General features: G+C 37.4%; 1 protein-coding gene and 1 long non-coding RNA gene across 4 annotated transcripts in view; one reads left to right on the top strand and one right to left on the bottom strand.

Annotated features, from left to right (window-relative positions):
- Nucleotides 1–17654, top strand: part of CSMD3 (CUB and Sushi multiple domains 3) — a 1240952-nt gene that overhangs the window by 170207 nt on the left and 1053091 nt on the right. The window lies entirely within an intron of this gene.
- Nucleotides 1–17654, bottom strand: part of LOC122210863 — a 33921-nt gene that overhangs the window by 8000 nt on the left and 8267 nt on the right. The window lies entirely within an intron of this gene.

Here is a 17654-nt window from a genome sequence, read left to right as displayed (position 1 = left end):
GAAGGAGAGCAAAAATAATATAAAAACATGGAGGGGGACAAAACATAAGAGACACTTAAATACGGAGAACAAATAGAGGGTTACGGGTGGGGCTGTGGGAGGGGGATGGGCTTAATGGGTAAGGGGCATAAAGGAATCTACTCCTGAAATCACTATTGCACTACATGCTAACTAACTTTGATGTAAATTAAAAAAATAATTTTTTTTTTAATTTAGAATTGCTTGTTCTAGTTCTGTGAAAAATGCTGCTGTTATTTTGACAGGGATTGTACTGAATGTATAGATTGCTTTGGGTAGTATAGACATTTTAACGGTATTTGTTCTTCCAATCCATGACCGTGGAATGTTTCTCCACTTCCTTCTGTCTTTTTCAATTTCTTTCATAATCTTTCTATAGTTTTTAGAGTACATATATTTTACCTCTTTGGTTATTCCTAGGTGTCTTACGGTTTTTAATGCAATTGTAAATGTGATCAATTCCTTGATTTCTCCTTCTGCTGCTTCATTATTGGTGTATAGAAATTCAACTGATTTCTGTATATTCATTCAAAATGGATGAAAGATCTAAATGTTAGGCAGGAAACCATCAAAATCGTATAGGAGAAAACAAGCATCAGCCTCTTTGACCTCAGCTGCAACACCTTTTTTTTTCTTTTTTCAATATATGAAATTTATTGTCAAACTGGTTTCCATACAACACCCAGTGCTCATGCCAAAAGGTGCCCTCCTCATACCCATCACCCACCCTCCCCACCTCCCACTCCCCATCAACCCTGAGTTTGTTCTCAGTTTTTAAGAGTCTCTTATGCTTTGGCTCTCTCCTACTCTAACCTCTTTTTTTTTTTTTTCCTTCCCCTCCTCCAAGGGTTTCTGTTAAGTTTCTCAGGATCCACATAAGAGTGAAAACATATGGTATCTGTCTTTCTCTGTATGACTTATTTCACTTAGCACCACACTCTCCAGTTCCATCCACGTTGCTACAAAGGGCCATATTTCATTCTTTTTCATTGCCATGTAGTACTCCATTGTGTATATAAACCACAATTTCTTTATCCATTCATCAGTTGATGGACATTTAGGCTCTTGCCATAATTTGGCTATTGTTGAGAGTGCTGCTATAAACATTGGGGTACAAGTGCCCCTATGCATCAGTACTCCTGTATCCCTTGGGTAAATTCCTAGCAGTGCTATTGCTGGGTCATAGGGTAGGTCTATTTTTAATTTTCTGAGGAACCTCCACACTGCTTTCCAGAGCGGCTGCACCAATTTGCATTCTCACCAACAGTGCAAGAGGGTTCCCGTTTCTCCACATCCTCTCCAGCATCTATAGTCTCCTGATTTGTTCATTTTGGCCACTCTGACTGGCGTGAGGTGATATCTGAGTGTGGTTTTGATTTGTATCTCCCTGATAAGGAGTGACGTTGAATATCTTTTCATGTGCCTGTTGGCCATCCAGATGTCTTCTTTAGAGGAGTGTCTATTCATGTTTTCTGCCCATTTCTTCACTGGGTTATTTGTTTTTCAGGTGTGGAGTTTGGTGAGCTCTTTATAGGTTTTGGATACTAGCCTTTTGTCCCATATGTCATTTGCAAATATCTTTTCCCATTCCGTTGGTTGCCTTTTAGTTTTGTTGGTTGTTTCCTTTGCTGTGCAGAAGCTTTTTATCTTCATAAGGTCCCAGTAATTCATTTTTGCTTTTAATTCCCTTGCCTTTGGGGATGTGTCGAGTAAGAGACTGTTACGGCTGAGGTCAGAGAGGTCTTTTCCTGCTTTCTCCTCTAGGGTTTTGATGGTTTCCTGTCTCACATTCAGATCCTTTATCCATTTTGAGTTTATTTTTGTGAATGGTGTGAGAAAGTGGTCTAGTTTCAACCTTCTGCATGTTGCTGTCCAGTTCTCCCAGCACCATTTGTTAAAGAGACTGTCTTTTTTCCATTGGATGTTCTTTCCTGCTTTGTCAAAGATGAGTTGGCCACACGTTTGTGGGTCTAGTTCTGGGGTTTCTATTCTATTCCATTGGTCTATGTGTCTGTTTTTGTGCCAATGCCATGCTGTCTTGATGATGACAGCTTTGTAGTAGAGGCTAAAGCCTGGGATTGTGCCGCCTCCTGCTTTGGTCTTCTTCTTCAAAATTACTTTGGCTATTTGGGGCCTTTTGTGGTTCCATATGAATTTTAGGATTGTTTGTTCTACTTTTGAGAAGAATGCTGGTGCAATTTTGATTGGGATTGCATTGAATGTTTAGGTAGCTTTGGGTAATATTGACATTTTGACAATATTTATTCTTCCAATCCATGAGCAGGGAATGTCTTTCCATTTCTTTATATCTTCTTCAATTTCTTTCATAAGCTTTCCATAGTTTTCAGCATACAGATCTTTTACATCTTTGGTTGGATTTATTCCTAGGTATTTTATGCTTCTTGGTGCAATTGTGAATGGGATCAGTTTCTTTACTTGTCTTTCTGTTGCTTCATTGTTAGTGTGTAAGAATGCAACTGATTTCTGCACATTGATTTTGTATCCTGCAACTTTGCTGAATTCATGTATCAGTTCTAGCAGACTTTTGGTGGAGTCTATCGGATTTTCCATGTATAATACCATGTCATCTGCAAAAAGCGAAAGCTTGACTTCATCTTTGCCCATTTTGATGCCTTTGATTTCCTTTTGTTGTCTGATTGCTGATGTTAGAACTTCCAACCTATGTTAAACAACAGCGGTGAGAGTGGACATCCCTGTCATGTTCCTGATCTCAGGGAAAAAGCTCTCAGTGTTTCCCCATTGAGGATGATGTTAGCTGTGGGCTTTTCATAAATGGCCTTTATGATCTTTAAGTATGTTCCTTCTATCCCGACTTTCTCAAGGCTTTTTATTAAGAAAGGGTGCTGGATTTTGTCAAAGGCCTTTTCTGCATCGATTGACAGGATCATATGGTTCTTCTCTTTTTTTTTTTTATTAATGTGATGTATCACGTTGATTGATTTGCGAATGTTGAACCAGCCCTGCATCCCAGGAATGAATCCCACTTGATCATGGTGAATAATTCTTTTTATATGCTGTTGAATTCGATTTGCTAGTATCTTATTGAGAATTTTTGCATCCTATTCATCAGGGATATTGGCCTGTAGTTCTCTTTTTTTACTAGGTCTCTGTCTGGTTTAGGAATCAAAGTAATACTGGCTTCATAGAATGAGTCTGGAAGTTTTCCTTCCCTTTCTATTTCTTGGAATAGCTTGAGAAGGATAGGTATTCTCTCTGCTTTAAACATCTGGTAGAACACCCCTGGGAAGCCATCTGGTCCTTAGGTTTTGTTTGTTTGTTTTGTTTGTTTGTTTTATCTCTCCTTCTATTCTAAATGACAGACTTGCTGGATAAAGGATTCTCGGCTGCATATTTTTTTCTGTTCAGCACATTGAAGACCTCGTGCCAATCCTTTCTGGCCTGCCATGTTTCAAAAGAGAGATCAGTCACAAGTCTTATAGTTCTCCCTTTATATGTTAGGGCACGTTTATCCCTTGCTGCTTTCAGAATTTTCTCTTTATCCTTGTATTTTGCCAGTTTCACTATGATATGTCGTGCAGAAGATCGATTCAAGTTACATCTGAAGGGAGTTCTCTGTGCTTCTTGGATTTCAATGCCTTTTTCCTTCCCTAGTTCAGGAAGTTCTCAGCTATTATTTCTTCAAGTACACCTTCTCTCTCTTCCTCCTCTGGGATACTAATTATGCGTATATTATTTCTTTTTAGTGTATCAGTTAGTTCTCTAATTTTCCCCTCATACTCCTGGATTTTTTTATCTCTCTTTTTCTCAGCTTCCTCTTTTTCCATAACTTTATCTTCTAGTTCACCTATTCTCTCCTCTGCCTCTTCAATCCAAGCCGTCATCATTTCTATTTTGTTTTGCATTTCGTTTAAAGCGTTTTTCAGCTCCTCCTGACTGTTCCTTAGTCCCTTTATCTCTGTAGCAAGAGATTCTCTGCTGTCCTCTATACTGTTTTCAAGCCCAGCGATTAAGTTTATGACTATTATTCTAAATTCACTTTCTGTTATATTATTTAAATCCTTTTTGATCTGTTCATTAGCCGTTGTTATTTCCTGGAGATTCTTTTGAGGGGAATTCTTCTGTTTGGTCATTTTGGGTAGTCCCTCCAGTGGTGTGGACCTGCAGGGCACTTCCCCTCTGCTGTGGTGTATAACTGGAGTTGGTGGGCGGGGCCACAGTCAGACCTGATGTCTGCCCCCAGCCCACCGCTAGGGCCACAGTCAGACTGGTGTGTGCCTTCTCTTCCCCTCTCCTAGGGGCGGGATTCACTGTGGGGTAGCGTGGCCCGTCTGGGGTACTTGCACACTGCCAGGCTTGTGGTGCCTGGGATCTGGCGTATTAGCTGGGGTGGGTAGGCAAGGTGCACGGGGGCAGGAGGCGCAGGCTTAGCTCCCTTCTCCTTAGGTGATCCACTTCAGGAGGGGCCCTGTGGCAGTAGGAGGGAGTCAGACCCGCTGCTGGAGGTTTGGCCCCGCAGAAGCACAGCACTGGGTGTTTGCGCGGAGCGAGCAAGTTCAGTGGCAGGAGCTGGTTCCCTTTGGGATTTTGGCTGGGGGATGGGTGAGGGAGATGGCGCTGGCAAGCAACTTTGTTCCCCGCCAAACTGAGCTCTGTCGTCCAGGGGCTCAGCAACTCTCCCTCCCTTTGTCCTCTAGCCTTCCAGCTTTCTGAGCAGAGCTGTTCACTTATGACCTCCCAGATGCTAAGTCGCGCTTGCTGTCGGAACACACTCCCTCCGGCCCCTCCGCTTTTGCCAGCCAGACTCGGGGGCTCTGCTTGGCCAGCAGGCTGCCCCTCCACCTTGGCTCCCTCCCGCCAGTCCGTGCAGCGTGCACCGCCTCTCCGCCCTTCCTACCCTCTTCCGTGGGCCTCTCATCTGCGCTTGGCACCAGAGACTCCGTTCTGCTAGTCTTCTGGTGGTTTTCTGGGTTATTTAGGCAGGTGTAGAAGGAATCTAAGTGATCAGCAGGACGCGCGGTGAGACCAGCGTCCTCCTATGCCGCCATCTTCCCTCCCTCCCCAGCTGCAACAACTTCTTACTAGACATGTCTCTGGAGGCAAGGGGAACAAAAGTAAAAATGAACTATTGGGACCTCATCAAGATAAAAAGCTTCTGCACAGCAAAGGGAACAATCAAAAAAACTAAAAGGCAACCAACAGAATGGGAGAAGATATTTGAAAATGGCATATAGGATAAAGGGTTAGGATCCACAGTCTCTAAAGAACTTATCAAACTCAACACCAAAAAAACAAATAATCCAGTGAAGAAATGGAGTGAAGAAGACATGAACAGACAATTTTTCAAACAAGACTTCCAGATGGCTAACAGACATGTGAAAAGATGTTCAACATCACTCATCATCAGAGAAATACAAATCAAAACCACAATGAGGTACCACCTTACAACTGTCATACTGGCTAAAATGAACAACCTTACAACAGATGTCAGTAATGATGTGGACAAAGGGGGGCCCTTTTGCACTGTTGGTGGGAATGCAAACTGGTGCAGCCACTCTGGAGAACAGTATGGAGGTTTTTCAAAAAATTAAAAATAGAACTACCCTATGACCCAGCAATTGCACTACTAGGTATTTATCCAAAAGAGAGAAAAATGCTGATTTGAAGGGGTACATGCACCCCCAATGTTTATAGCAGCACTATCAACAATAGTCAAATTATGGGAAGAGCCCAATGTTCATCTACTGATGGATGGCTAAAGAAGATGTGGTATATGTACATAGTGGAATACTACTTGGCAATCAAAAAGAATGAAACCTTGCCTTTTGCAACAACATGGATGGAACTAGTGTATTATGCTACGTGAAATACATCAGTCAGGGAAAACATATATGATTTCAGTCATACGTGTTATTTAAGAAACAAAACATATAAACATAGGGGAAGGGAAGGAAAAATAAGATAAAAACAGAGAGGGAGACAGACCAAAAGTGATTTACACACAGAGAACAAACAGAGTTTGTGGTTTTTTTGTTTTTGTTTTTTGTTTTTTGTTTTTTTTTGCGGGGGGAATGGGTTAAATGAGTTCTGGAAATTAAGGAGAGCACTTATTGGGATGAGCACTGCGTGTTATATGTAAGTGATGAATTGCTAGGTTCTACAACTGAAACTAATACTACACTGTATGATAACTAACTTGAATTTAAATTAAAAAAATAATAGTAGACTTGAAGAGATGAAACCAGGCCAAAGGGGAAGAAGCACTCCACAGAATATTTACTATTGGAAGGAAATAAAGCTAGAGGGGAAAGGAAGGGGTTAGAATTTCCAGAATACAGAACAAACTGACTATTCTGCTGTGCACCATGCTATTACCATGGAAGGAGGTGGATTTAGTGGGTCCTGGAGCCAAGGGGGTAAGCCACCCAGCAAATGTTGACCCCATTAAGGGGAATCACATGCCCATCACTAGAACCACTGAGAAAAAGACTGCTTCTAAGAACAAAGCTAGGATCCTCAAAGCAATGTAAACCACTTACATTGTTCTTCCAGAAACAAAAGAAGAGAAAGAGCTTCTACATCTCAAAAGAGAACAAATGACAAGGCAACAGGCTTTTTAATGAGATTCGGTTTTGGACATAAGTGTTGCAATGCTGATTAGATATCCAAGTGGGAATGTAATATAGTGGTCAGATATATAGGTGTGGAGGTCAGGTAAGAGGCTGTTGAGACATAAAAATGTGGCACCTATCAAAGGATCTATGCTTTAATATTCAGAGCAAAATTTCACAGTAGAAACAGTGAAGTCATGTCTCTGTCCACACATATGTAAAAGTACCCAGCTACAATAATGATGCATCATATTATAAAGGCCACTGGACCAACACAAAGAAAGCATTTTTCTAGGAATTTTTGATCAGGACTCCAAAATAAAATCCTACTTGAACAGCGTTTTTGTTACAATTTTTTTTTTCATCTGTATTCTTCCATTCACTCCTATCCACTCTCTTTTTTCCTTATTTCTTCTCATTTTTTTTTCCTTCTCATTTTATTAACATACCAGTTAATTTTATGAGCATTACCTCCAATGTTACTATCTAAAATTTAATTCTACCGGGGCGCCTGGGTGGCTCAGTCAGTTAAGCATCCGACTTCGGCTCAGGTCATGATCTCGCAGTCCGTGAGTTCAAGCCCGGGGTCAGGCTCTGTGCTGACAGCTCAGAGCCTGGAGCCTGCTTCCGATTCTGTGTCTCCCTCTCTCTCTGACCCTCCCCCATTCATGCTGTCTCTCCCTGTCTCAAAAATAAAATAAACGTTAAAAAAATAAAATTTAAGTCTACCATGAATAAAACTATGAAATTTAATAGCATGCCATCCTCATATGCTCTCAAAAGTTACATTTTTGTCACATTTACAAGAATATTCTAAATTCTCCACAAAATCAGCAAATATTTTAATATGTAAAATAAGTCCATTCCTTTCTCTATCCTACAGGACTAATGAAAATAAAAATAATTGATTAAACTCCTCCATATAATCATCTGGTTTCAATGTACAGAAAGTTTGGTCTTCATAGAATATAATTTCTGAATATGTTTACCAGTACTTAGTTGATGAATATTTTTCTGTTTTATCTATATCTTTGTTGATCTAATGTTGAAAAACTTACATTATTCAATTCTTTCTCAAATAATTTCTCATCGTTTAAGTAAGACCATGGCAATATTTGGAATATAAATTATTTTATGAACTTTTTCATGCAATAATTTATGTATGTGTTTATTTAGCATTATATTTGCATGGTCTTCTCTTTCAATTACTTTACTTTTCTTCTCATCTTACTTCACTCAATATAAAAAATAAACTATTACTATTATTCCAATGATATTCCATCAAAATGGCCTGCTTGGGATTCTCACTCTTCCTCTCTCTCTCTCTCTCTCTCAAATAAATAAGTAAATAAATATTTTAAAAAAGAAATAATAACGATATTTATGTTATGTGATAATTATTAAAAAATCATTTTTGAAGGGGCTCTTGGGTGGCTCAGCTGGTTAATCATTCGACTCCTGATCTCCACTCAGGTCATGATCTGATGGTTCTTGGTATTGAACCAGCATTGGGCTCTGCACTGACAGAGTAGAGCCTGCTTTGAATTCTCTCTCTCCATCTCTCTCTTGCTCCTCCACTCTCTCTTTCTCTCTCAAAATATACAAATAAACTTAGTCCTTTTGAGGCAAGCATTATGAATTTGATACCTAGGATAAATTAATAGTTATGAATATGATAAACGCTGATTCTTAAAACTAACTAGGTATTTGCTTCAATCATGCTATCATTCTAATTTTGTCTATGTAGTAGTAGAAGCGTGAGAACTGGAGATGTAAATAAGCAAGTACTGTTTTTTCCTTTTCTATTATTTTCACTAAAACATACTCATTGGCATTTGTCTATTGATATTTATTTTCTTTTCTTTGTGTTTTTCATATTAGAATACATACTTATTTCAGATAAGATGTATTCCTTTGGTTAGAGAACCCATAGTTTATAGATGGTGATATACCACTTTGGACACAGACAATGATTTATCTTTCTTTGCTATACTCCATAGCATCTGATGTCTCCATGGCTATTGGTAGGGGAACAAGTATCTCAAGTCCCTGAACAATCTTATTTTTTGCCTATTTTCCCAGTGTAATTGTTAACAAAGTCTCTCCAAAGAGCCCCAAATTAGAAAAAATAGACACATGGCTATCTATTAGCCTTATAGAAAGAATTCAATAATTTATATTCATTCCAGGTATGATCAATGGTTAACTTAGTTTAGCTTCTCACATAGTAACTTCATTAACTTTTAAAGGAATGTGATTCTAAAACATTCTCCTTCAATTGGGTGTTAAAAATAAAATGTATTTCAATCGTCCAAATGAGTTTCTACCATACTTATCAAGAAACGGTTAAATGATTGGAATTTTCTGGTGCTACTGTATTCTAATCAATTTTAATACTGTACTATTAATTTCTTGATAATAGGAAAAACTATTACAGGAAACTTGTATGTTTAAAACAGATGAGATATAGTGCATATCTAGCACAACTTCAAATCATATTTCCATGTTTTTTTAAAAACTAAATTATATACATTTCTATATTTATATATTTGTATATCATTAAAGTATAAGTAATTATTATTCTCCATGTTAGTAAATATCACTCAAGAATCCCTAGGATATTGGGGAGCCTGGCTGGCTCGGCGGTAGAGCATGCAACTCTTGATTCAGGGTTGTGAGTTCAAGTCCCATGTTGAATGTAGAGTTTACTTAAGGATCCCTAGGATATTGAATGTGGAACACCAAGGTACATAAAGATATTATCTCTAAAGTAAAACAGAATATTTATACCATCATCTAATTATGTTTGCTAACATGTATCACATTTAATCATCTTCAGTGTTACGAAATGTAAAATTTTACAATTTTTTTAATGATATTTTATTTATCATATATCATATCATATATACAGAGACAGATTATAATTTTATTTAACCTAAAATAGACAAAGTTTTCAAAAGGCTACATCATTTACCAGTTGTATTGATATATGTATATATATATAAAGAGATCATTATCTCAAAGACAGTTGTGAAAATTTATAAGAAAGTGATGTTGGGCACAATGGATAAAATTAACGATTATGTACACTTTGTTAGAGTAATTGGTATAGTCTCAATTGCATCTATTCAGTATCTTTTAAAACAAAGTATTGACTTAGAAGCAGAACTAAAACTACTCTGTCAAAGAGCCCACACTTTTCTAATTTTTAGAATATCTAGGTTAGACTGTATAGTATCTTTATAAAAACATATTTAATCATTACCAGCATAAAGCTTTATTTAAAACTCTCCAACTACAGTGTTTTATTTACTTTTTGTACAATTTAATACTTTATCTAAATCCATAAAACTGGTGAGTAGCATCAAATATCAAAATCTTTTTTATGATCAGTTTAGGTTAAATAAAAATTTGTCTTCATCTCTGGACTATAAAGAATACAGAATAAGTATATCTATATTAGATATCTCTGTAGGGACATTGATTAAGTGTATGGTCATTTCTCTTTTAAGAACAAACCTTTTGGGGCACCTGGGTGGCTCAGTTGGTTGAGCGTCTGACTTCAGCTCAGGACATGATCTCACAGCTCACAGGTTCAAGCCTTACATCGGGCTCTGTGCTGACAGCTCAGAGCCTGGAGCCTGCTTTGGATTCTGTGTCTCCCTCTCTCTCTACCCATCCCCCATTCATGCTCTGTCTCTAAAAAATGAATACACCTTAAAAAAATGTTTTTTTAAAAAAAGAACAAACCTTTTAATGCCTAGGAAAAAAAAGACAAAATTCTATACTTCCAACATACACATGTATTATATATAAAAAACATGTCATATAATTTTCATGTTTTGCTAAACTGAGAGATAATCAGTAATATCTTTCTGGGAAACACAAAAAGCCACTAGTTTTGAGTTAAATCCTTATCTATGTGTATTGGATAAATGGATCAAACAGTTGTTAACATGGAAGAATACAAAATATACATTTGTAGAATCATGTTTTTCTTTTTCTTCCTTAGTGAATGTAGAGGACCATAAGAATTACAGTAAAATTCAAACGTCAAGGTAGTATAATATGGCGTGTCAGAGGTCTTTGGAAGGTACAAGGAAAAGACAGCAGTGTTTATAGCGGATGGAGGGAATCACTTCGCTTAATATCAAGAATTTCAGGTTTCTAAGGACAAATATGGTCTCATCCCATCTCTTCCGTTCTTTCTCCTTTTTTCTCCCCTTTCTTCCTAATTGGAAAGTTTTATCAGTGATTAGGGGATATAATAAAGTTCTCATCTCTTTCTTACTCTTACATTTACCTTAAGCAAACATTATGTAATGGGTCTTTACTAATTTTATATCCAAAATAAAAGCCTTAGGAATGTTAAACTTGGCGGGGGGAGCAATTGAGAAGAGCATAATAGCATATACTTGAAGAATTACACTTAGTTACAAAATCCAAGTCTATTGTAAGTATTAATAATTAGGTGCTATAGGAAGAAAATTCTGGTTGGTTATGAAAGAACTTTCTAATTCTCATGTTTGTTATTAAGAGTGAATAACAATAACAGCAAACACTTCTGTAGTACTTGCTAAATACCAGGCATTGTTCCAAGTGATGTGCTTGGATTCACTTACTTAAAACTGACAAAAACTTAAGGTTGTAGGTACTATTTTCATTCATATTTTGCCAGTGAGAAAGCAGATAGGGAGGGAACTAACTTGCCCTATGTCACACAATAGCAAATGGCCACACAGAGATTTACTCCAGGGAGTCCAACACCAGAGTTATCATTTAATGTGTTTATGCCAATAAGATGAGCCCTGGGTAGCTTTATCACCAAAATAATTATGGTAGAAATAGTATTTATCATGTGTGAAGCACTTGCTAAATTTTTATAAGCATTATCCCACTTAATCCTCACAAAATAGCTATGGGATAATTCCTTGGATTAACCTCATCTTACCCTGAATTTATTGAGATAAAATACCTTACCCAATATCACATTACTGACAAGCAGTGAAATATGTGTTTTCCAGTTGTATACCCTAGAATCCAAGCTTACGGTCACTAACTTCAGCTGCTTCATAAAACCCCAACTTTGGAAAATATGTTCATGAACAACTGCAGGTAATTACGCAAGATGGGGACCTCATAAAATAGATTTACATGTCTAGCATTCATTAATTGCCCACCATAAATTCACTATACTTCAAAACTTTTCAGGTTCAATTACACTGTCATTGGAATTATGATCATTTATACTACCAAAGATAAGTGGCTCAGTGAACAAATAAATAAAATAAAATCAGAAAGAAGGGACATTATGCAAGTTTGGCAATATTGGCAGAAGACAGTGGAAAAAAATTGCAAAGACTGATTTTGAAAAAACTTTCTAGTAACATATTACATGGTCCTGGGTAAAATGTTGATCCTAAGGATGAAACTCTAACATCACAGTAGAGAATGAGTTTTATGTAAATGGAGTAACTCTAGATACAGTGAGTTGAGAACCTGTTCAAACTTTTTGAGGGAAGAAAAAGTTTTCTCGATGGAATAGTGGTTATACAATATTTGTGCATCTCTAAGGTTCAGAAAGTAAGGGAAAAAACCTAAAATACTTAAAGCATGTAAATATGTAATAACAAGAATAATAATTTCAGACCAAGGAATGAAGGTCAGGGAAAACTTCACTACCTTTCAGAAATCAGAAATTTGCAGTGATGAGCTCAATTGTTTGTAAGATCAAAACAACTGCTTTAAACAAAAATTCTAGTAAGCTGATGGAAAAATCTCACCTCTAACACCTGTTAAAGTCCATGCACCTACCTGTCAAGACATAATAATAACTAACACTTTTAATCCACTATCTAAATCTTACGGAAGTGGCAAAATCTATCAGAAAACAATGTTGGCAAGAGAAGTATTCTGGCAAGTTTCCAAGATTTACAGGTACTTCATTCAATACAGTGGAAAGAATATGAAAGAGTGGAAATGAAAGCTGGTCACCTACCTTTATATCTATAACTTTACTATGTTCATAGTCATATCCATATCTACCCTAATCCCTATCCATATCCGTATGTATATCAATGTATGTACTCATTTCCATATCTGCGTCTATACCTAACAGATGTTCCTAACATTGTGAATTTGCTTTCTCACATAAGATGCCGTTTTCAGGAATTTTATATTTGAGAGAAGTTTCTGCTCATTTAATTGCAACAAATGATATAATTATTCAAATATTGCCACAGCCATCTTTTCCTTTGATATTACAATTAGTGACATCTTGATGCAACCATGAATTATCGGGCTGTGCTTCATGTACCCCAGTATCAATAGGGTATACATGATTTATTATCACAGAACAGTCATTATTTTAAATATCTGCTTGTTCCTGAGGTTTTCCCATTCATTTTGAAATTAAATAGATTAACAGTTCACTTCAGCAAAGAATTCCCTGTATATCACCTGGATCATTTTTAAGAACTGTATAACCTTTGTTTATAAGAACAAAGTAAAATTGTAAGATACTTTGATCTAAATTTCTTACTGTGAGTAATGAGAAATCATCATGAGAATGCTGGTTCTATAATACAATTTATCTTAGCTATAGCATGACATAGAATGCAAATGAAAGGGCAGTGGATTTGGAGTCATAGTACTAATGAAACTAACACTTAGTGGCTATTTCTTAGATTCCAGAAAATATACCAGGCCATTCCACATGAATTCTCTAATTTAACCATCACAAAGCTGGGGATTTGGGGTAATGTTACCACTTTTATTTTAAAAGAAAGCTTGCTCTCTTTATCTTTTTCTACTCCCCATGTCTGTTTTCACCCAAACTCGTTATAAGCAGTAATAAGAGAATAGCCTTTTAACTTAAAAATATGGCTTTTGGGGCACCTGAGTGACTCAGTCAGTTATGCCTCTGACTCTTGATTTCCACTCAGGTCATGATCTCATGGTTTGTGGGTTCAGGCCCAGCACTGGGCTCTGCACGGACAGTGTGGAACCTCCTTGGGATTCTCCCTCCCGTTCTCTTTGCCCCTCCCCTGCTCATGCTCTGTCTCAAAATAAACATACAAAAATAAAAAATGTTAACTATATATGTGTGTGTGTGTGTATTTAAGGAGCATTTGACTACATTGTTGTAGTACAGATCCAGTCATTCTTGACTCTCAGTCTCCTAGAAATAACACCTCGTTAGAAGTTGGTAAACATATGTCTCACATTCAGGTCCTTTATCCATTTTGAGTTTATTTTTGTGAATGGTGTGAGAAAGTGGTCTAGTTTCAACCTTCTGCATGTTGCTGTCCAGTTCTCCCAGCACCATTTGTTAAAGAGACTGTCTTGGGGCGCCTGGGTGGCTCAGCCGGTTAAGTGTCCGACTTCGGCTCAGGTCACGATCTCGCGGTCCGTGAGTTCGAGCCCCGCGTCGGACTCTGGGCTGATGGCTCAGAGCCTGGAGCCTGCTTCCGATTCTGTGTCTCCCTCTCTCTCTGACCCTCCCCCGTTCATGCTCTGTCTCTCTCTGTCTCAAAAATAAATAAAACTTAAAAAAAAAATTTTAAAGAGACTGTCTTTTTTCCATTGGATGCTCTTTCCTGCTTTGTCAAAGATTAGCTGGCCATACGTTTGTGGGTCTAGTTCTGGGGTTTCTATTCTATTCCATTGGTCTATGTGTCTGTTTTTGTGCCAATACCATGCTGTCTTGATGATGACAGCTTTGTAGTAGAGGCTAAAGTCTGGGATTGTGCTGCCTCCTGCTTTGGTCTTCTTCTTCAAAATTACTTTGGCTATTCGGGGCCTTTTGTGGTTCCATATGAATTTTAGGATTGCTTGTTCTACTTTCGAGAAGAATGCTGGTGCAATTTTGAATGGGATTACATTGAATGTGTACATAGCTTTGGGTATGACATTGTATTGACATTTTGACAATATTTATTCTTCCAATCCATGAGCAGGGAATGTCTTTCCGTTTCTTTATATCTTCTTCAATTACCTTCATAAGCTTTCTATAGTTTTCAGCATAGAGATCTTTTACGTCTTTGATTAGATTTATTCCTAGGTATTTGATGCTTCTTGGTGCAATTGTGAATGGGATCAGTTTCTTTATTTGTCTTTCTGTTGCTTCATTGTTAGTGTATAAAAATGCAACTGATTTCTGTACATTGATTTTGTAACCATCAAAACCCTAGAGGAGAAAGCAGGAAAAGACCTCTCTGACCTCAGCCGTAACAGTCTCTTACTCGACACATCCCCAAAGGCAAGGGAATTAAAAGCAAAAATGAATTACTGGGACCTTATGAAGATAAAAAGCTTCTGCACAGCAAAGGAAACAACCAACAAAACTAAAAGGCAACCAACGGAATGGGAAAAGATATTTGCAAATGACATATGGGACAAAAGGCTAGTATCCAAAACCTATAAAGAGCTCACCAAACTCCACACCTGAAAAACAAATAACCCAGTGAAGAAATGGGCAGAAAACATGAATAGACACTCCTCTAAAGAAGACATCTGGATGGCCAACAGGCACATGAAAAGATATTCAACGTCACTCCTCATCAGGGAGATACAAATCAAAACCACACTCAGATATCACCTCATGCCAGTCAGAGTGGCCAAAATGAACAAATCAGGAGACTATAGATGCTGGAGAGGATGTGGAGAAACGGGAACCCTTTTGCACTGTTGGTGGGAATGCAAATTGGTGCAGCCACTCTGGAAAACAGTGTAGAGGTTCCTCAAAAAATTAAAAATAGACCTACCCTATGACCCAGCAGTAGCACTGCTAGGAATTTACCCAAGGGATACAGGAGTACTGATGCATAGGGGCACTTGTACCCCAATGTTTATAGCAGCACTCTCAACAATAGCCAAATTATGGCAAGAGCCTAAATGTCCATCAACTGATGAATGGATAAAGAAATTGTGGTTTATATACACAATGGAGTACTACGTGGCAATGAGTAAGAATGAAATATGGCCCTTTGTAGCAAAGTTGATGGAACTGGAGAGTGTGATGCTAAGTGAAATAAGCCATACAGAGAAAGACAGATACCGTATGTTTTCACTCTTATGTGGATCCTGAGAAACTTAACAGAAACCCATGGGGGAGGGGAAGGAAAAAAAAAAAAGAGGTTAGAATGGGAGAGAGCCAAAGCATAAGAGACTCTTAAAAACTGAGAACAAACTGAGGGTTGATGAGGGGTGGGAGGGACGAGAGGGTAGGTGATGGGTATTGAAGAGGGCACCTTTTGGGATGAGCACTGGGTGTTGTATGGAAACCAATTTGACAATAAATTTCATATACTGAAAAAAAAAAGAAGTTGGTAAACATTTATATAATGAGACAGGTATTATTCTTATCCATGATGCTTTAAGAGTTTCCATTACGTTGTACTATAAAATGGTACACTGTCATTATTTTTTTTAATTCTTAAATAAACAGACCATTATTCAAAGAGCATATGCATTGACATTATAAATTACTTTCTTGTAATTTAAATTTAAACCAATTTTGCATTAATTACCAAATAATTATTTTAGTATGTTTCCTGTTAGTCATTGATGGAAAGATATAAGTTCGTTAAGTAATTCTCCCTAAATCTAGTTACTCTATACAGTGTGAGATATCATTAATGTTTCTGAATCTTTGTAAGTGGAAATGCTTAAATGTTTGCTTTCATCTAAAAGGGACCATAAGAAGTAACAGGGTCGGGGCGCCTGGGTGGCGCAGTCGGTTAAGCGTCCGACTTCAGCCAGGTCACGATCTCGCGGTCCGTGAGTTCGAGCCCCGCGTCAGGCTCTGGGCTGATGGCTCGGAGCCTGGAGCCTGTTTCCGATTCTGTGTCTCCCTCTCTCTCTGCCCCTCCCCCGTTCATGCTCTGTCTCTCTCCGTCCCAAAAATAAAAAAAAATAAATAAAAAACGTTGAAAAAAAAAAAAAATTTAAAGAAGTAACAGGGTCACTCATTTCAAGTGCATGATTTTTAAAACATACAACAGCCTCTGATAAATGCTTTGCCTAGTAAATAATAAAATGTTAAAATATATTTGAGGTGTATGTATGATTAGGAAGCAGGGAGAATGATGCTATACATTAGAAACTATAAAACGTAGGATGAAAAATAAACAACATGTGTGCCATTCTGTCACACAAGAGGATCTACTGGAAAAAAATGGCCATAAACTAGCCCTGGGCCATGAGAAATATTCACCAAATAACAGTGAAATATGAAAAACAGAGGAAATGTTATTAATTTTTCATTAAGCTAAATGTCTTAAGAGGAAATGATTGTTCTTTAATCTGAGTTTACATGCATATGTGCTAAACTTATGATGGTAGAAAATGGTGATTGTTTTGATAGCATAAAACAAAGTCACTACTTAAAATTAATAAATTTCATGAGCACCTGGGTGACTTAGTCGGTTAAGCATCCGACTTTGGCTCAGGTCATGATCTAACAGTTCATGGGTTAGAGCCCCGCGTCAGGCTCTGTGTTGACAGCTCAGAGCCTGGAGCCTACTTTGTATTTGTGTCTCCCTCTGTCTCTGTCCCACCCCCACTCACACTCTGTCTCTCTCTCAAAAATAAACAAACATTTTTAAAAATTTTAAAAATTAATACATTTCAATCCTCAGCCAATTTTTCTCAATTTTTAACATTAAAAAAAATAATATCTGAAGGAAATTTACATTGCATCATTCTAGGATTTTCCCCTGATATATTTGCTGACTAATCTTACTTAGTTTTCCACTAGGAAAATCTCTTTGCTAACCACTAGTGATATTAGCTGTAAGTGCATCAACAAGTACAGATGGGCATTCCACATTACCTTCCTGGCCTTTAATTTAATGACCTTAAAACTGTGACACAGTTTTTACCAGTATCAACTACTTAAAGCCATCATGTGGGTAAAATTATATTCTTATCTATTCCAAATATCTGTTAAGAAATTTATACAGGCATTGTGAAGAAACAAAAATGAATTAAATATGTACTGCCCTCATGAAAAAATCACATTACTTATGGTAAAAATCACTACTG

This window comes from Panthera leo, chromosome F2 (assembly GCF_018350215.1).
Source record: "Panthera leo isolate Ple1 chromosome F2, P.leo_Ple1_pat1.1, whole genome shotgun sequence".
Lineage (NCBI taxonomy): Eukaryota > Metazoa > Chordata > Mammalia > Carnivora > Felidae > Panthera > Panthera leo.
The sequence above is the reverse complement of the archived record's forward strand: the minus strand, read 5'-3'. Positions and strand labels throughout refer to the sequence as shown.